Source organism: Etheostoma spectabile, chromosome 9 (assembly GCF_008692095.1).
Source record: "Etheostoma spectabile isolate EspeVRDwgs_2016 chromosome 9, UIUC_Espe_1.0, whole genome shotgun sequence".
NCBI classification, from domain to species: Eukaryota; Metazoa; Chordata; class Actinopteri; order Perciformes; family Percidae; genus Etheostoma; species Etheostoma spectabile.
In genome coordinates this window covers 2569999-2581410 of record NC_045741.1, presented here as the reverse complement: position 1 = coordinate 2581410, position 11412 = coordinate 2569999, and positions in this window count along the sequence as shown.

Genomic DNA, 11412 nt, shown 5'->3' with positions numbered 1-11412 from the left:
AAAGTTTTATTTTCTCTTGTGGGGCAGTTAATATATTGTTTAAAGTCCGGGAGGGATCTATCCAGAGAAGCATGATTAAAATCCCCAGAGATGGTACTGAAGGCGTTGGGCTGCTGCGTCTGTAGTCATGAGACTGCTGTGTGAATGACGTCAGCAGCTGCCTCCGCATCAGCAGACGGTGGAATGTATTCTAGATCATTATGGCGGACGTAAACTCCCTCGTGAGATAGTACGGACAAAACCCCACAGCCAGCAGTTCAATGTCCGGCTACAGAAACGTTCCTTCACATTCACATGTCCCGGGTTGCACCAGTTTTCACTCACACACAGTGCAACCCCCCCTCCATTCTTCTAACCGCTTTCTGTATTGTTCCTGTCCGCCAGAACGGTCAAAAAGCCGGGTGCTGCCACGCCATAGTCCGGGATGTGCGAGTACAGCCATGTCTCGGTAAAACACAGTAAGCTGCACTTGCGGAACTCCCTCTGGGTTCTGATGAGCGCTGCTAGTTCGTCCGTCTTATTCCCCAGAGACCGTACATTCCCCATAATGATCGCTGGGACAGCAGGCCTGTGTTTTCTTCTTATTCCTCCTCCTCCTCTGCAACCCCGGCGTCTCCTTCGTAGTTCCTTCGGGATTTCCTGTTTGGCCCCCGGCAGCAGCACAGGTCCACTCCACACAGCGCTATCAGCTGATCGCGTGTGTAAACAATAGCCCCGCAGCTTTGAGCGTAACATGAAGTCACAAAGCACAACCAAAGTAAGAATAAAACTAAAAGAAAAGATCCGAAATTTACAGGCCCCATCCTTCACACAGCTGTACAACACTTAAAAACTAAAAATAGATCAAAATGAAGTGACTAAAAACACAAAATGCGCATACAATCAGGAGCTGCTGAAACAGGCTGCCGCACGACACAACGCCATCTTGCCTTGATCTTGTCTGCCTGGTGAGGTAGGTGCTTGTCTTTGCCTTGAAGCTGAAGATTTGATTCATTCAGCTTGGCAAACACATCGCTGAAGTAGGCCAGTTTCAACAGAAATTGTTCATCACTGAACTTGCTAGCAGACTCATATATCAAGCTCAAAGACGCGGGACAGCACTTTACCCCAGGAGAGCCACCTTGCTTCACTATGAAACAGCACAGATGTGTGATCAGCTCCCATTTTCTCACAAAGTGCGGAGAACAGTTGGGTTTTGATAAAATTTACCATGCTCACAACTTCTGTCAAAACCTCATTTAGTCCAGGGTTGAGCTGCCTTGACGCAAGCACTTCCCTGTGCATGACACAGTGCGTCCAGTGCGCATCTGCCCCAACCCTCTTTATTAGTGCCTAAAACCCCGTTTCTTGACCCTGCCATGGTCTGTGCGTCATCAGAGCAAATGCCCACACAGTTTTCCAATTTAAGTCTATGCAAAACAGCAAATCCTCGCACAGTTACTCGCCATTCACAAAGCGGACATACAATATGAAAAAGCAGTCTTTATTGCTGTCAGTAGCTTCGTCCACTTGTAATGGAAAACGACTCTTTGTTCCTCAAGATCACTTGAAATGTTGCATATACATCTCGCAACTGTGTCGTTTGACAGGGGGACAGCTTTTAATTTTGCTGCGCTTGTCTCGTCAAGCATAATTGACACCATGTCTAGAGCAGCGGGGAGAACGAGCTGCTCTGAAGTTGTGTGTGTTTTTTTGCATTGTGCAATTCTGTATGCCACTCTATATGAAGCCATCTGTGCCTTACTGCTTACTGATACAGCTTTTACCATGCGAGTCTCCTGGTGACGGTATTCTGCCAGTTTTCTGGCTTGTTGACGTGACTGGGGTGTGTGGTCTCTTGGTGTCTTCTTAATTTGTTGGGTCTTATACGGTCTCCTGCTAGCGGTTTAAGACACAGAACAAACATCGGTCTCTCCTCTGCCCCAACCACCGCTGCCATGAATCCAAGAACAAAATACCCTTCATCATATTTTCTTTTCGGTTGGCTTTTTGGTTGATTAGGCCCGTCTGGTTTGTGTCTCTCTGCTGGCGCTGGCTCGACAACTTTTGAGGTCGGCGTCACAAATGTATCCATGTTGTGTTATTGCCCACACTAGCCTGCTACCTATTGGCGCGAAATAGATATATACACACATATCTATGGCCGCGGAAGTTTGTTCCGCTACAATTAATATGCCAACGTCACGTCAATCATTATTTTGGCACTTCGGTTCCAGGTTACATGTTTCTCGGGGTCTCATATCTAATATTCTTTTAATTTAGACTGCATGTTGGCTAGCAATGATTAATTTGTTTGTGGGTGTGATCGGTCTAATAAGCGGCCACAGACAGCTATAAGGACAGTTTGCTCTCACACGCGCTGCATTTGTAGTCACGCAAATACACACACACACACACACGTGCAGTCACTCTCTAGTCCAGTGCGCGGCCTTGCTATAGATTCCGGGAGATCTCTTTTGCGGGTATCCAGGAGCCGCTATCAATATGTGGGAGACTCCCGGAACTTCCGTTGTTCCACCGAAAGATGTGACCCATCAGGAACTGTGACCACAGAGGGCGCTGTTGCACGTCGTCTGCCAACGCGAGGTAGACAATGCAGGGCGAAGAAGAGCATCTACGCAAACGGCGTAAATATTTTTTTCTTTTATTAAGCAGTTATAGTGGGGTCACACATTCTGACAGCTGCTACTTGTCAGATATGGTGACCTCTGAAGTACTTACTCTGTGATGACTCAAAATATTATTATATTATAATAATATATTATATTATATTTAGAAGTTTGACTCCTTTATTTGTCATTTCAGAGAAAATGTACCTTAATTTATTTTTATTTACTTTCAGATTTAACATACGTCACTGTATATGCCTGAGGTGGTTAATGTGGTCACCAGCGGTTTACTCCTCCTCCTTAGGAAAAAATAACAAAATCATACCGCTTACACCCGTGAATGTAATGTATTCATTTTTACGCCATTTGCATAGACGCTCTTCTACGCACATTGTACCATGCACGGGCAGACGACGTGCAACAGCGCCCTCTGCGGTCACAGTTCCTGATGGGTCACAGCTTTCGGTGGAACCCCGGGACAGTTGGAATGTCTGGGTAAAACTATAAAGGCATACAAAGGAAAATGTTCTTCGTTTGGTGTACCCCACCTGTCACGTCTCAATTCCTCACCAGTGGGGCGCACCCCGCACTTTGAGAACCGCTGTATTAGGGCAGTCTGCAGCAGTCTGATTGCCCCGATCCAAGTTGACAAACCAGGCGCAAGAGCTGCACTAGCATCACCAGAAGGGAGAGATGAGGGGGAGGAGAGGGAAAGCAAAAGACAAGTGAGAAGGGAGACAAGAGGTCAAAGAGATGTTGAATAGATTTTTTGCAATGTTAGAGATTGGCATTAAAAAAAAATGCATTCATTTTACTGCTTTGTCTGTGTCTTTACGTTTTTAGGTGTGTATATAATATAAACTGTTTTTCAATGTCTATTTTTCCATCAAATTATGACCTGGACACAGGAAGTTTTTAACTGAATAATAATAATTATTTTTATTAGGTATACAAGCTGTAAAACGACATGATATGTATATCTTCATTATGACATTTATGCAAACATTATACTGTACACACAAGTATATTCAACTTGAAGGGAGATCAGACTCAGCTGCCGATGATGGTGTTGCTTCCAGACTGCAGAAAGAAGGAGAAAGATTTAGGTAGTTATCTAACCTGTCCTGGTAACATAAGGTTAGTCCAGTAGTTATCTAACCTATCCTGGTAACATAAGGTTAGTCCAGTAGTTATCTAACCTATCCTGGTAACATCAGGTTAGTTCAGTAGTTATCCAACCTATCCTGGTAACATTAGGTTACTCCAGTAGTTATCCAACCAGTCCTGGTAACATCAGGTTAGTCCAGTAGTTATCCAACCTATCCTGGTAACATTAGGTTAGTCCAGTAGTTATCCAACCCATCCTGGTAACATTAGGTTACTCCAGTAGTTATCCAACCGGTAATTATCCAACCTGTCCTGGTAACATTAGGTTACTCCAGTAGTCACATATGGTAATGTTACTTACCATTGCATGTTGCGGGCAAAGTTGCCAACAGTAGATTCTCCTCTTGCAAGCAGACTGACGATGATTCGATGAAAATAATGAACCGCACAATTCACAGTTCCACAACCATTTCATCCAGTGTTTTGAAATGCAGCGTGCACACATGACATGCACTTGCTAGTAAATGTTCCATTTACGTCTTCTCCAAATGCAACAGAGGAGCCTGGCCTAGCCTCTGAAGGACCTGACGTGGAAGGACCAGTACTACCCATTACAGTCTATGGTCATACCAAAGAAGGATCCTTGACTTTGAGAAATGTTGTCTATCTATCAATCTGCGCTCAGTTGCTATTCCTTCATTCAACAAATACCCAAATGTCTGTCACAGAAACTTGATATTAAATTTTGTGAACTGAATCTGAATTGTGAGAACTGAATGTATGGGTAGTGCATCGAGGGTTTGAGTGAGGGCAGACTGTTCTCTTTTGTACAAGTTCTTTAGATATTTTCTTATTCTCACTTTGCCAGACCTTCCTCCACAGAGCTTCTAAGGAAGGTCTGGCTAGTCTACCCAGTAATCCGGGATGGGAAAAAACATGCTCTGGTTTATTGGCATTTCTTTAAACCAATCTCTATTTCCCTCTGAAATGTAGCGGAATTGAGGTTGAAAGTGGCATGAAAAGAAAAGATTCAAGTAAAGTACAAGTACCTCAAATTTGTACTCAAGTACAATACTCAGTTATATTCCACCACTGTAAATGGGGGACTACTAGTTACTGCACATCTTTTCATCAACTTACCATGTTTGTAGTGTTTCTTAAACCTAACCCAGCTGTCTTTTATGTTAATGTGTATCTTAATTCAGGTATTAACTTTCCTAACAAAAATGCAATAGGTTGATAATAAATTTGACTTTCACATCTCAAAAACATAAGGTTTTGGGTGGTTTCTAATGGTCTCCTCTGTCATACAAGTAATGATCAAATCATTACTTAGCCATGATGACGCTCCTTTTAGCTCAACAACAATATGGGTACAATAGCATATCCTATATTCAATCACATTTAAAGGTTCCTGGCTTCTTTAAAAATTATAATTTGGAAAGATGGTGCCAAAAAGAGATTCAGCAGCATATGCAACTATTAATTATAGGTACATGTTGTACTGATCTTGTTTTATATTTGGCCTCAATGGAGATTTAACTAAACCTGAGTTTGCCACTTTAAGTTCTATTTTCCTCAGATGAAAAAAGCAATTTTTCCTGGTGAGGTTTTTGGTAAATTTGGATTATGTAGATCCAACAAGTATATTCTCATCCTTGGAACTCTGGCACCACCTACTGGTTGAAACATGCATCACTGCTCTGTTAGTGAAGGGGGACGTGTGATTCAGTGATTTACTGGTAGTGGAACATGTGACACAGAACTCTTTAAGAAGAGATGCATCAGATCATAGATACCCTTCTCCATCTTTCCACCATCCCCTTTTACAGATCAAACGAGTGCAAAATTAAAAACATCTTTGTACTCCAATAAATATATATTGAAGTAACTTTTTTTGGTGTAATTAACTTGCCTAAACCTGGCAGCCTGATCACCTTCACATACAAGATTAGCCCTAAATAACAAGAGGCTTATTTACCTCTATATTATTCACATACAGTACATACAGACCATTGGGTTGAAGCAACTTGTTGTGAGATTATGACAAGAATATGACTTCAAACTTTTTGGTAAACCTGGAATTTACAAATTAGCTGTAAATGATAGCCTACAATTACATCAAAACTCAGATATTACTAGCAGTTAAAGGGTAACTATCGTTTTTTTCAAAATGTACCCTATTTTCCCATGTTTTTGTGTCTAAGTGACTGATGGGAACAACAATCTCTGATACTGGTCCAGTATTATGCAAGATTGCTGCAGTCAGCAGTGGCGAAATAAACTATGACGTAAGTTAATAGGGCAGTTGTCCAACTTGTATTAACCTTAACAAAAGTGCTTGTTTTGCCACTGACAGTCTCTGATTAATATTCTATACTATAATATATAATATTAACCTTTCGGTTGAACAGTAAGATCCTTTTTTCAAACATAAAATCATCCGCAAAATTGTGTTCACTAAACCCACCAGACTCCATGTAAATAAACAGTAATTTTAGCATCGTAAAATACACTTAATTCAAAGTCAAGAGAAACAAAATAAAACTATGAAAAGCTGTTTTGGGTCGTCTTTCCACTTACCATTTCAACTCTCAAAATATACACATAGTTTACCGATTTACATGCTTTTTTTAAATGTAATCAGGTGGGTTTAGCGCCAGCAACTTCAGAGCTGTTTCTGGTTAAACAGAAAGGTCTCAAAGAGGTATTAAAGGTCTACCTCTGAAGGGATCCTGTCCACAATGCTGTCAGACACTTATAATATTAATCTGATCCTGTCAGTGGCAAAACAAGCACTTTTGTGAAGGTAAATACAACCTGGACAATTGCCCTATTAATTTACATCGTTGTTTATTTCGCCACCGCTGACTGCAGCAATCTTGCTTAATACTGGACCAGTATCAAAGATTGTTGTTCCCATCAGTCACTTAGACACAAAAACATAAGAAAATTTGTTAGGCTTTAAGTTAAAATTAGCAGAAAGGCCTTATATAATGGCTAATAAGGGTTCTGATTTACTTAAAGTTCAATTTAGATGTGTCAGTGGACTGCTGCTAATACTATTACCAAAGAAATGTGAGAAGAAAACATTTGATTGCAAATCCTAAAGTCTTTGAGCTGATACAAAGTTTCAAATTATATGTGCAATTTTATACTAATCATTTAATTGCTTTACATACTGTCATGGTAAGTTGCATTACAAAGTCCAATTAGTGGTTGTTACAGTATATGTCAGTTACAGCAATTCCAATGCTCCAATCCAGTCAGATACAACAATGAAGAGCTATAGACTGTTGTATTTTAACCTTTGCCTCAATCTCTCCCAGTTCTTACCGTACCTCCAGTTGCTAAGCATCGCTCTTAGCTGAATGGAAAGGGTGAAAGTGACACAGGATTAGAGTGGAGTTACAGTGACAGGTGCTGTTGTCAGTGGAAAATGACTCAAGATCAGACAACAGATGTGTTCCAGCTCAGCCAGAACAGAAGCCTGAAGGTAAGTATAGCGAAACAATGAAGCTGTGGGTGGAAGCTGGGAAACATCCAGCTCAGTCACATTAATCTCATTAGTCACAATATACAAACTAAACAGCATAGGAGGTGAAAGAAGTACAGTGTTATCATATTTCAAAACTTTCTTGGTCAAAAACCAAGAGAATTGTTGTGACCCTTTTAACCAGTCCAAGTGCATTGAATGAGCCTGACTTCTGCAAGACAACATTTTTACAGAAGAGGATCTAATATCAAATCCCATTCAAAGTGGGACTGGCTAAGGGGGTGGGATCGGGGGCATTAATGTCATTACTAACATTTTCCAGTAGCTGACAGACATAGAATACATATTGTGTGAAAAAGACAACCATATGAATAACTGATCAGTCATAATTAGGCCCACATATGCGGACATGGAATTTTCCACAGAATGTTCGCAGATTTTAAAAAAAATTTTAAAATTTGAATAAAACTCAAAATGTTAACACACCTCCAACCCAAGCAGAAACAAATATCTGCTAAAATCCTTTGATTTTTACGCTGGATCACAGCAAAAAACAAACTGTGATAAATAAATAATAAACACCAGCAGATTCCATTTGGATCTGGTCACAATTTAAAAGTAAAACATTTGGTGCACTATATATTGTTAAAAAATTATGATACGTACTATTTCTCTGGTTATTATTAAAACTTTTTGCATAATAATACCATCTTATACTGATCACTCTAAACAAGATAATCATTGTGAAAGGTACAGGACGTTTCTGGGGCAGAGCAGGCGGAGGTGATTCCCAGACCCGATGAGATAAACTAAGAACATCCACTTTGTCATGGCTTTGTATTAACATCCACTTTGTATAACTAAGCAGCTGCTGAGAGCTTCCCATTAGGCATTTTCTGTGTTATTCTGTAGTGTGGAAACTGTGTCCTAGTGTTCACATGTAAAAATGAACTTTTATATACAGTAACTTCAGGGGTCTCTGTTTATATTTGATAATTAAATTATTCTAACATACATATTTAAACTACATCCATAACAGTTGACACCTCACACAGGACATTGCCCCCATTGTACATGTTGTAAGTATGTTCCCATCTCCACATTATTACACAGGAGCTCGATATTGTAGGTGTAAGGCAAAGCTAGAGAGAGTGACATTAATGGTATCGATTATCAGTGCAAATATCTTTTTCCATGATCATTCTGACATATCCAATGACCTTTTGTACAGTTTGCCCTATTGTGTTCATAAAGAGCCTATCAAAAACTGAGATCTAGATTGTTTGGTATCTCAAAACACTTCCCTCCTCAAAAGGGGATGAGGAAGCAAACTTATTTGATAAAGCATAAAATCAGTTGTGTAGCATCTCTCCTTCCTCTTAGAGGTCTTTGCTAGTAATTGGACATTTAAGGTTTGGGTCATCAGCTGATTTATTGTAAGATGAAATACCTCACCATGTTGTCAGAGCATCAGATTTGAGTCAAAAACTGTAGGTTCCTCTAAAATATTTGAAAATAGGTAAACAGTGTCACACACTGCATATCTTTATTTATTCTTACAACAGTCCGGCCCTTAGGACTCACTGACAACCTTAGTGGGTCTATATCCTCTAACGTATTTGATAAAGTCTTGTGTCATAATTTTATTAGATAAAGGCCATTTACAAACTGTTTCTAAGTCAAGTGTTTGAACCGATCAGGTGTTAAATCAGCTGAGAGGCCAGCGTTTCCCAGCATGCTCTGGGTCCGCTTAGGTCTTGCAGTCGGTGACTTCACTGGTTGAGTGCAGATGTGAGTCGCGCATGCGTCACTTTGAGACAAGTAGTCTACAAGACGCTAACGAGAGACTTCTGTAACGTCAATACAGTAAAAATGGACCTACTTAACCAAGTTGGTTCACTGCTGGCTACAAGTTAGCGTCAAACACAACAAATGCTGTCAGGTGAATGGCGTTTTCAGCTAACGTCAAGCAACCATTGGTAGCTAAGATGTCTTTGAAATGATTTCCATCCTCTGTCATTGTTTTTAATGAGAAAAGTTGATGATTTTATGGATTTCATATTTTTCAGTATGACGTTATGCCGTAAACCGTTTAAATCTAAGCATACGCAAATCAAATCTGCACCCGACTCACATCGGGGAGTGACAGGTGAAAAGCAACTGCGCTGCCTGCGTCTCAAACCTGCGGCCGCCTTGATCTCGTGAGATTATCGTTGCCCACGTGTGCATGACGTCAGAGCAAGTCAGGATCAAGTCAGACACAAATCTAACCTGGCGTCGCCGTAACATCACTCTGTTGTTGCTCTGCAATACGAAGTAGCAAACCTCATTTTTTTTAACAGTGAACACAAATTAAGGGCTGTCAAATGCTATCCTAATTCTTGACAACTCAGAGACTTCTTGAAGTAGATTTTTTTCTACGTGTTTCCTTACTTTTTTGGCTAAAGTTAGTGGCAAATGCAAACCCCTTTCTGATAACCTAACGGCTAACTTTACTAGCAGAACGGACTGTTACTTCTTCTATTTGGCCAGTGGCCCTCGGTTGACACACCTCTTCTTGAAAAACGGACAAAGAGAAAGATATTAGAAGCATAATGCACTCATATGGCAAGAAGGCTCCGCAGGTCAAAGAAGGCGAGATGGAGGTAACTTTTCCGGAGCGAGAGGGCTCAGACTCGGCGCTACCGTTGCTAATTTCGCCGGAGCCGCCAAGAGAAGCCAAACAACTGATGACAAGGAAGGTCAGTCTGTGCCCAATTCTGTTCTGCTAACAGCAATGAAGAGGGTTGAAAAGATGCAAGAAGAGTCACTGAGGAGCTTGCAGTCGTTGGAGGCGACGGTTAAAGATAATAAAAAGTGTCACTGACGCTATGGAATATATGAGGAAACAAAAAAAGGAAGCAACAGACGAAGCTGAAACCCTAAAGAAAAAGGTTTGATTCCCATAAAAAGAAAAAGGTGAGCTCCGTGACAGGTGCCTCATTGATTGTTTGTTTATGTTTATTGTCCCCGTGGGGAAATTAGGTGATGAATTTGACAATTAAAAGAAGAGGTGGAATCTAGGTGTTGCTGGGGTCAAGGAACAAGCAGGACAAAATGTAAAAAAAAAAAAGGGATGGTGGACCTACTCAGCCAGGTCTCACCAGACATCACGAACCCACAGGGGCAAGATCTGGAAGGATGCCAGAACATTGACCATACTCAAGGAAAGGAAAATCAAAATCTTCAAAGACCTGACTCAAGATGCCAAGGATGCCAGGAACACATTGTGGCCGCTGGTCGAACAGGCGAGGAAGGAGGCGAAGAAAGCGGGTTTCAGAGGACATTTCACGCATATTGATGGTAAAAGGATCACAGTGAACAACATGTGAGCGAGGCCTCTGAGCTGCTCTACATGCTTAGGCTTGCACTTGTGAGTCTTCGTCTTACTAAAGTAAGACCAGGCTTGGATAAGAAATTTGTGGCCTTGACTTTTAATGTTGTACGTTCTACCTCTGGCTGGATTATTCATCTCAGGAGTACTAAAAAACCTACCTAACCAACCTACAATCAACCAAATTCTACTGCAAACATAAAAAAATAAATAAAAAAAGTAAACAGATCTAATTCACAAAATATAAAAAAATAAAAGTGTTTTCATAGGGTTTACCTATTTACAAAGTCACCCAACGTTGTAAACTTATTTATTTTCTACTTTTGCTATGTGAATAATTCACTAAATACTAAAACTGTTCATCACTAACAACAGTTTAATTCTGTTCCTTGACTTTTATAAGGTGTTTTACTCGCTTGAACATGGGTTAATCCTGCATAAAATTATTTTTATATATAAACACTTACAAAATTTGGATTTGGAGATGGCTTTTGCAGAACTGTCAGGACACTTATCCTTGAGAGGGAGTGTTACTGACCAAAGCAGAGGGAATTTAATTGGCAGCTTCTTTGGATGTTGATGTGGGGTATCAAAAAGATTTGACAATATGTTGTTTACTTTTAATATTTTGTAACAAAAAACAAAACCCATTTAGTCAAAAAGTCTGCAATAATGAACACAAATCAGTGTGGGGGCTTACATTTTTTGCACTTCACAACTTTAAGCAACATCTTCAAAATCAGCTGGCTTAGACAATTCCTTAATAATCCAACATCACTATGGAATTTTATTCCAAAATAAATTTTCTATAAAATAGGTGGCCTCAA